Source organism: Aquarana catesbeiana, linkage group LG02 (genome assembly GCF_042186555.1).
Source record: "Aquarana catesbeiana isolate 2022-GZ linkage group LG02, ASM4218655v1, whole genome shotgun sequence".
Classification (NCBI taxonomy): domain Eukaryota; kingdom Metazoa; phylum Chordata; class Amphibia; order Anura; family Ranidae; genus Aquarana; species Aquarana catesbeiana.
In genome coordinates, this window is record NC_133325.1 from 651677277 (window position 1) to 651687777 (window position 10501).

Here is a 10501-nt window from a genome sequence, read left to right on the forward strand (position 1 = left end):
TCAAGGACAATATAACTAGTGTGGCAATGATCAGGGAAACTATAACCGGTGTGGCGCTGATTAGGGAGAATATGGCTTGCGTGATGGTGATCTTGGACACTGTAACTAGTGTGGCAGTGATTAGGGACAATATGACTGGTGTGGCGGTGATCAGGGAAATTTTAACTGGTGTGGTGGTGATCAGGGACAAAATGACTGGTGTGGCAGTGATCAGGGATACTGGGATTGGTGTGGCAGTGATCAGGGATACCGAGATTGGTGTGGCAGTGATCAGGGACACTGTAATTGTTGTGGCTGGACTATAATACTGATGTGGCTGTAATCAGGGACACTGTGGGTGGTGTGGCAGTGATTAAGGACACTGACTGGTTGCACTGGTTTGGTGACATTGTACTGCTGTGGCAGAGATCAGAGATAAAGGCTGGAGGCACTGACATACAGTGATATCAAAGCAACCAGCTATTGTACATTATCACTGCCACAGCAGTTCAATGTCACCATAGTGTAATATATATCATAGTTGCCAACACTGTAAAAAAAATTTTAGGGACACTTTTTTGGCTGTAGGCAGAGTCTTGTTATAATTAGGGGGTGGGGGGCATGCATTTGTGGGCATGGCACAGGGGAAAAGTAAAAATGCGGTGCTCAAAGCGCGCCACTGTGAAAAATGGGCGTGGTTTACGCTGAATAGTGGGCGTGTCTTAAATGGGCGTGGCTCAAAGGGGGTGTAGTTAGAGTCTGAGATGAATGAGGGATGGAGAGGGAAAGGGGGAGAGAGGGATGGAGGGACAGCAGCCCCAGATCCTACACAACAATGGAAATATATGTATTCTAGAAAGTTTAATAATCAGCAGATAAAGATACTCCAAACACCTGGTGTTAGCACTTCAATCATCCCGGCACCATGGTTGTTATGGTGTCAGGATGATTGAAGTGCATTATTTCTATTATTACATTGTAATATAAAATGAAATCATTCAACTCACCATAATGCTGAATCAGTGGGATCCCTGAGCATGTCACCTGCCACCAGCCATCCGTCCTTGCATCAGGTGCCCCCAGCAGAGTCCGTCCTTGCATCAGGTGCCCCCAGCAGAGTCCGTCCTTGCATCAGGTGCCCCCAGCGGAGCCCCCCCTAACATCAGGTGTCCCCAGCGGTGCCCCCCTAACATCAGGTGTCCCCAGCGGTGCCCCCCCTAACATCAGGTGTCCCCAGCGGTGCCCCCCCCTAACATCAGGTGTCCCCAGCGGTGCCCCCCTAACATCAGGTGTCCCCAGCGGTGCTCCCCCCTAACATCAGGTGTCCTCAGCAGTGCCCCCCTTACCTTTCTGTAGCAGACCGGCAGCAGGGTGGGCGGCGACGCAGGAGCTTCGTCTAGCCGCCCAGCCGTTCCTGGTCTCCTTGAAAAGCACCTCTAGCGGCGGCGGCGAAAATTTGTAAAAAAAATGATTTCTCAGGACATTTCCGGGGAAACAATAAACTCGGGAAAAGAGTCCAAATCCCGGGAATGTCCCGGGAAATCCGGGACAGTTGGTAAGTATGTATATTATATATATATATATATATATATATATATATATACATACATACACACACACACTGTAATATTGGGGGTTATTTAGATTCACTGTAGAGCTTATCAGTGAGCCGAGTCTACGCCAGATATGCAGTTTAAGGGCTTTTTTGGCCCATGTTTATTAAAGTAAACAAAAAAACAGTCCATCCAGGATTCCCACGCAGGGGTTTCAACTTCAAAGCAACATTGAAATAAATGAAAAATACCTGACTCTCTGGTCAGCACTGCTATTCAGACGTTGACCTCGGTCCTCTTGACCCTGTAACTGTGTCCCTGTTTCGTACCCACACTGTACCTCTGGTGACACTCTCTCTCACAGCTTCCTGGCTGCTTCAGCCCATTGGCTTGGGCCCACCATCTGCTCTGTCAGACTGACCTGTGCCAAGAGGCACACTTCTCCCTTGCACACCTGGACTCCTCGGGAGGGTGGAGCCCAGAACCCTGGTCTTGGCTCTGCTATAAGCCCAGGACCCACCTGTACAATCAACAAGCCAGACTCCTGGCTGTTCCCAAAACCCGGTCCCAGGATTGGAGATTCCATCCCACCCAGATCACTATGAAATCTCCAGGCTCCAGGCCCCAACTGGATTTTACCAACCACAGAGGAAACTGATAAAACAGTTTCCTCCAAATTAATTAATCCTCCTAGAGCCTCTCAACCTGCCTATTTGAAAATCCTGGGCGACAATCACTAGGACAGAGATCCGTACTGTCACAACACACACACACAGTATATAAATATATATATATATATATATATATATTTTTTTTTACAATTTGTTTTTTATTATATCCTGTCACAAGAGCAGTGCAGTGTTACCAGTAACGCTGCACTAGTCTAGAAAAGTGATTTGGATTTTTAATTTTTTTTGCACTATAACTGCTTATGCAGTCATGATGACTGTATAAGCAATCGTTTCTCACAGTTATCTGAGGCATTCCTGCAGCCACTGAAAACTACTGTAATAAGCTGTAATTGGTTACAGCTATCACATTGTACAGGGAGGAGGTGTTTGGCCCTGTACCATGTGATCACTACGACCAATCGTATAAGTATTTTTGAATGGCTGTATAAAGGGCAGCCATATTTACTACTGGACATGTGATCACAGTGATTGGTCAGAGGGATCCCATGGTACCAGGGCGGAGCACCACCGTGCTGATTGGAGCCCCAGGGGGCATGCATGAGGTGCAGATCTGGGAAGACGTAAGGGGACATGCCTCCAGATGGACACTTGTCCTGTTCAGCCATTTATATGCAGTGGCCGGGCAGGAAGTGGTTAGAGAAATCAGGGACTGCTTAGCAACCTCCAATTGTTGTGACAATGAACTCTTTGCTGGAGTAGGAGTCTGTATGGCAAAGTTCAGGGGTCAAGGGTGGGTAATGCAAAGAGTGCAAGAGCCAGGAGTATGCAATGCACAGAGTGCTGCAGTCAGTGTTGGATTTAGGAATACAAAACATATACAGTGCTTTAAAAAATATTCATGCCCCTTGAAATTTTCCACATTTTGTCATGTTACATCCAAAAACTGAAATGAATTTTATTGGGATTTTATGTGATAGACTAACACAAAGTGGCACATAATTTTGAAGTAAAAGGAAAATGATAAATGGTTTTCATTTTTTTTTTTTTTACAAATAAATATGTGGAAAGTGTTGTATTCAGCCCCCTTTACTCTGATACCCCTATCTAAAATCTAGTGGACCCAATTGCCTTCAGAAGTCACCTAATTAGTAAATAGAGGCCACCTGTGTGTAATTTAATCTCAGTATAAATACAGCTGTTCTGTGAAGCCCTCAGAGGTTTGTTAGAGAACCTTAGTGAACAAACAGCACCATGAAGGCCAAGGAACACAACAGACAGGTCAGGGATAAAGTTGTGGAGAAGTTTAAAGAAGGGTTAGGTTATAAAAAGATATCCCAAGCTTTGAACATCTCACAAAGCACTGTTCAATCCATCATCTGAAAAATGGAAAAAGTATGACACAACTGCAAACCTACCAAGACATGGCTGTCCCCCTAAACTCACAGGCTGGGCAAGGAGAGCACTAATCAGAGAAGCAGCCAAGAGGCCCATGGTAATTCTGGAGGAGTTGCAGAGATCCACAGCTCAAGTGGGGAATCTGTCCAAAGGACAACTATTAGTCGTGCACTCCACAAATCTGGTCATTATGGAAGAGTGGCAAGAAGAAAGCCATTGTTAAAAGAAGGCCATAAGAAGTCCCGTTTGGAGTTTGCAAGAAGCCATGTGGGGGACACAACAAACATGTGTAAGAAGGTGCTCTGGTCAGATGAGACCAAAATTTTACTTTTTGACCTAAAAGCAAAACTCTATGTGTGGCATAAAACAAATATTGGAGGTTCACCTTCCAGCAGAATAACGACCCTAAACATACAGCCAGAGCTACAATGGAATGGTTTAAATAAAAGCATGTGCACATGTTAGAACGGCTCAGTCAAAGTCCAGACCTAAATAAAATTGAGAATCTGTGGCAAGACTTGAAATTTGCTGTTCACAGACGCTCTCCATCCAATCTGACAGAGCCTGAGATATTTTGCAAAGAAGAATGGGCAAAAAATGTCACTCTCTAGAAGTGCAAAGTTGGTAGAGACATACCCAAAAAGACTTGCAGCTGTAATTGCAGTGAAAAGGTGGTTCTCCAAAGTATTCAGGGGGGCTGAATACAAAAGCACGCCAAACTTTTCACATATTTATTTGTAAAAAATTTGGAAAACCATTTATCATTTTCTAAGACAGAATAGTATGTGGCGCTGCTCTATCCTCCCGTAACATGTACGTAATATTAAAAAGAGCTTTGATAAGCATAGTTTATCTAGCTGCTATGCAGAATACCATAACAGTGATCCTTCATCACTGAGAGTATGTGGAATAGAAAAGTACAAACCTCATTGGAGGGGCGATAATAAAATTATTAGATTTAGCCAGGCAGAGTCCAGATGGATCCACGAACTATGAACTTTATCGCCTTCAGGACACAACGTGGAATTTGATTTGAACTGTTTTATCTCTAATTTTTAATGGGAAGATACGACACATTTTATATATAAAATCTTTTAGTACCCAGATCTGAATATATACTGTTATATACCTCTGATTCCTTTATCCCCACACCAGAGAGTAATAGGTAGTTTGTGCCCCCTGCCCCATTATTTCCGACTTTGTTAGGTATCTCATATTTTAACGATTGGATAAAGGAAAGGCCTTCCTTCCTTTTTTTAATATATTTTTAATACATTTTATATACCTCTTATTTTTATTTTTACCTCCTATTGTAATTGTACTTTTAACATTCCCTGGATTAAGCATATGAGCATTTGATTAGCTCTGATGTGTCCTGGTGGGTGGACCAAATGTGTTTTTAGATTTGAATTTTTCCTTCCCTCTTTTCTCCTGCCTGTTTCTGGTTATTGGTTTTTTAATATCATGGGAGTTACTTTAACCACCACTAGATGGCGCAGGCATTGTATCAGCTGCAGAAAATATAGTTAGAAGTTAGATACTGTATTATTTATTTTTAATTGTTGATCTTCACCCATAAATCAGAAATAAGAGTTATTGATCGTTTAAGAAGAACTGGGTATTAATATATTGGTTATGCCTTCCGCCTAGTGTTGTTAAGATATACGGAGGATCGCTTGTAATGTCTATGTAAGTCGTTGCCATGACAGCGGCGTCGATTTAAACTGGCTAGTGGGCACCAGACTCCTCATCCCTTTGATAAAGTCATGTGGTGTGATGCAACGCGTCAGGGTAGGAGGAGCCAGGTGCCGACGCTTCTCGGGGACGGCCGACCCCGGAAGCTTTACACTTTTCTCACTGTTCGCTGTGTATTTTAATGTAAGTTACTACATTTGTTACAATAAACCTGAATTTTAATTACATACACTATGGGAGCTATTCCTTCTGTTTTAACCATTGCCCTGGGACTACTGTGAGTGGCGGGAGGAGAAGCGGAGAGCCAGATCTACGGTCACCCCACAGGGAAGGCGATTACTGATGCTGCTGCTGTAGGAAACACATCCCCTGCATAATAGCACTATCCACCTGCTTGACTCGCCCCACTGGGGGCCGCTACTGGAGGTGAGAGGCTGCGGGGAATAATCTGTGTGTGCAGCAGAAGCAAAGAACAGCACAAGTCACTGTTATCTGCACGTCTTTAAAAGACCTTTTGGAACACTTGAAGTCACAGATTGTATGATATTGGTGTGGATTGCATTGCACCATTGTCACATTTTGAACTACATTATAACTGTTTTTTATTTATATTTTTTTATTTTCATTTTTTCTATTTTTATATGTGTTCTGTTTGCATCTCACACTGAAGGGATGCGTGTGTAATTTTATTGCACTTATGTCACTATTTTGCTCACTCTACATATTTATTTTTATTGCTGCGGAGCATTTTTTGGCATCCGTAGTTGCATATTATTTAGGATACTTTTCTACACTGGTTTAATCGGTATACTTTAGAGAAGACAAGGCCACAAGTCTTATGTTATAGCACATAGAATTTATTATTTATGTTTTTTGCACATGTATGCACTATTTGCACTTTTACAATTTTTGGATTGTATTTTAGAGTCATTAGTATGTCACTTTGATTATTGATCACATTGTGGAGATTGGTCATTGCAATAGGGACTGCACTTTTGCACCAGTCACTTTATTTATTTATGCATTTATTTTGATATGCAGGTTATTTATTAGGATTTTTGATCATTTACTATAGTATGGAGTTTGGTCATTGCACCAGGGATTGCACGTTTGCACTAGTTGTTTCATTTATTTATTTATTTGACATGCAGGCTATTCATTAGGAATATTGGTTTAGTGGCTAAGATCTATTGCTACATACTTGGTACTTGTAATAGGAGGTTCACCTGGATGTTGATTGACCAATTGGTGTTAATCTTGTTTCTATGCAGTCTGGTACGGGAGGATAGAGCAGCGCCACATACTATTCTGTCTTAGTATCCATGTTCTGGGGTGTTGAGTGCACCCATTTATGTTGGCTGCTTTCTATCTGGTACCACTATATACTATTTTTGCTTAGGGTCATATATAAGAGGTTGTGGTTTTTGCACGTTAGTCCTTGCAATTTTAATTTATCATTTTCCTTTCTCTTCACAATTATGTGTCACTTTGTGTTGGTCTATCACATAAAATTCCAATAAAATACATGTTTTTGGTTGTAACATGACAAAATGTGGAAACTTTCAAGGCAGTGTAGCGAGCTGGGTAAGGAGTATGTAATGCACAGTTGGGGTTGGGTGTACAAAACAAAAAGAGTGCAGGAATTAGGGGTGTGTAGAGGGGAGAAGAGTGCCCCCCGCCCCCATAAGCAACACTCTCCCCACTTTACTCCCCCCAGCACAAATCCTCTTCTTCCCCTTCCTGGAACAAATCCTACAACCCCCCCACCCAAATCCCTCTACTAGTACAAATACTCTTCCCCTCCAATCCCCCCTCCCCCAGAACAAATCCTCTTACCCCCAGCCCCCCCTCCCTTTTCCCAACATAAATCCTCCCTCCTCCTAGCACAAATACTTTCCTCCCCCAGCACAAATCCCAGCACCACAGCTTCTTATCCCAGTAGAAATTCTCTCCCTCCAAGCATGAATCCTCCTCCACCCAATATCCCATCCTAGCACAAATTCTCCTCAAATTCTTCCTCCCAGTACAAAGTTCTCTCCCCGCCTCTAGCATAAACCTTCCTTCCCCAAATCTCCCCTCCCAGCACAAATCCCTCTCCCAACACAAATCCTCTCCACTCTTCGAGCACAACCCCACACCTCTTCTAGCATAAATCCTCTCCCTTACTCTCAGTGTACTTCCCCCATTGTAAATTTCCGATCTCAATTACAGCAAAGTTCCATCCAAAGGGACGTCCCTTTTTCTAGGAGCTCCTCCTCCTGTTTTGGATGATAATGTCAGAGGAGGAACCTAGAAAAAGCTTCCCTCGGCTCTGACATGTATTAATGTGACAGGCAGCCAGCATCTATCCCCGTCGCCTGCGATCAAGGTGCACCCAGGGCACCCCGTAGGATAGGGGCAGGCAACCTTTGAGAGGCGGAGATCTACCTGAACAACTTGGAAGAGATCAGAAATCACTGGCGCCTTTTTTTAAACCGTGTGCAGTTATCTGCGTTTTTTTCTCATGGATAAATGCAGGTAACTACAATGACCCACAGAAGACAATCGTTTTCTATGTGTCATGTTCATAGCAGAACACTGTGTTTCTCTGGGTTCCAGAGATGTGTGATATGCAACGTTTGCATAATATTGCATCTCACCTGCATGTCACCGCACAGCAAATGCAACACACAATGCTGCTGTGACATGAATGAAGTGTCACTTTGTGCAGTGACACAAAAAAAAGGAAATGGATATGCTTAAACGTTCATCACACCACATCACACTTCCCCTTACCAGCGGCTCACTACAGCTGATACAAACAGATGCCCGCACACTAAACCGTTTTGGTTTAGTGTGCAATTAGTGTGACCCCATCCCACCGAGCATACGCAGGTTTATGACCTCGGCTTTCGGGGGTTATACCAGGATGATGCCCGCAGCTGCAGGCATCATCCCAGTACCGTTTTTTAGAGCAGGCGATCGGCTTACCAGGAATAACAACCGATGCGGCTAAAAGCCACTCGATTGTTATCCCGGGGGGGGGGGGACATCCCCCCTCCCGCCGCCTCCCGCTACTCTGACTGGGCCTCCTGTCCCACTGGAAGACCCGTTCCGTGATCCGGAACTTCTGGCGTCTAGCCACAGACTGGAACGAAGCCGTAAATGGCTTTGTTCCAGTCTCCTGAATGTAAACACGGAAGCAACGTCACTTCCGGGTTACTGGGCTGCCAATGGCGCCAGATTTTAAAAAATATACAGTATTCAGAATCGTCGTTTTCAGCCCTATGAATACTTTGAAGTGCAAAGGAGTGATTGGAGGTCTTTTAGACCCCCAATCCCTCCATAAAGAGTACCTGTCACCACCTATTACTGTCACAAAGGATGTTTTACATTTCTTGTGACAGCAATAAAAGTGATTTAAAAAAAAAAAAAAACACAATTTAATAATATAAAAATAAATAAAATAAATAAGAAAAAAATGTTTTAAAGTGCTCCCATCCCCGCAAGCTTGCGCAGCAAAGAAAATGCATACGGAAGTCGCGCCCGCATATGTAAACGGTGTTCAAATCACACTTGTGGGGTATCGCCGTGATCGTCAGAGAGAGAGCAATAATTCTAGCACTAGACCTCCTCTGTAACTCTAACCTGGTAACCGTAAAAAAAAATTTAACACGTCGCCTATGGAGATTTTTAGGTGCCGTAGTTTGTCGCCATTCCACGAGTGCGTGCAATTATAAAGCATGACACGTTTGGTATCTGTTTACTCGGCATAACATCATCTTTCACATTATACAAAAAAATTGGGCTAACTTTACTGTTTCGTTTTTTTTAAATTCATGAAAGTGTCCCTTTTCCCAAACAGTTGAGTTTAAAACACAGCTGCACAAATACCATGTGACATAAAATATTGCAACAATCTCCATTTTATTTTCTAGATTCCCTGCTAAAAAATATATATAATGTTTGGGGGTTCTAAGTACTTTTCTAGCAAAAAATACGGATTTTAACTTGTAAACACCAAATGTCAGAAATAGGCTTAGGCATGAAAGGGTTAAAGAAATTAACTAGAAAGGACAGTGTGAAGAAAACTTCGAAAAATATAATAACGCAGATTGTAAAAATATAAACTTACCCTACCTTAACACCCCTTTCACACTGGGGCGTTTTTCAGGCGTTTTTCAGACTCTTTAGCGTTAAAAAAAGCGCCTGTAAAGCGCCTGAAAGAAGCCTCATCTACAATCCCAATGTAAAGAGCCTGAGTGCTTTTACACTGAGGCGCTGCGCTGGCAGGGCATCAAAAAAGTCCTGCAAGCAGCTTCTTTGAAGCGCTTCAAAGAAGTTGCTTGGAGGACTTTTGGAGGGTAGATCTGAAATGAGGGGAAGCTCTGCTGATTTTATCATCCAATCATGTGCAAGCTAAAAATGCTGTTTTTATTTTCCTTGCATGTCCCCCTCGGATCTACAGGGACTTTACTTCCAAGTGCACTTTCAGTTCACTTTCAAGTGCACTTTTTTTCATTTTAGATAGAGTAAAGGAGGGTTATAACCCCTGTCAGTTTTTCTGCCATCTGTGTCCCATTGGGGAGATACAGTATACCTTAATTTCCTGTCTCATAGCCAGAACAGGAACTAAGAGGATATCCCTGGAAATTAAAGTGATACTAAAGTCTTGTTTTTTTTTTTCATTAAAAATAGCAAACAAGTTATACTTACCTGCTCCGTGCAGTGGTTTTGCACAGACAGACCTGATCCACCTCTCCTCTGGTCCCTCTTGGATGCCCCTGGCCCCTTCCTCCTGTTGAGTGCCCCCACAGCAAGTATCTTGCTATGGGGACACCCGACCCGAGTCACAGCTCCCTGTGTCCATTCAGACATGGAGCTGTGGCCTGGCCCCGCCCTCTTTCTCTCCTCATTGGCTCACTATGATTGACAGCAGTGGGAGCCAATAGCGCCACACTGCTATCTCAGCCAATGAGCAGGGGAGTCCCGGACCGCCAAGTCTCTCCTGCAACATCGCTGGATCGAGAGGGGGCTCAGGTAAGTATTAGGGAGGCTGAGGGGGGGCTGCTGTACACAGAAGGCTTTTTATCTTAATGCATGGGATGCATTAGAATAAAAAAACCTTCTACCTTTACAACCACTTTAAGGGACCCCAGGTCACCAGAACTAGTGCATCCATTGGAAAATGTCTCCTCTATTACTTTTCTGGGGACAACCCAAAATTAGAGATTTTCTTTTACTTTCACTTTCAATGATAATGGTAAA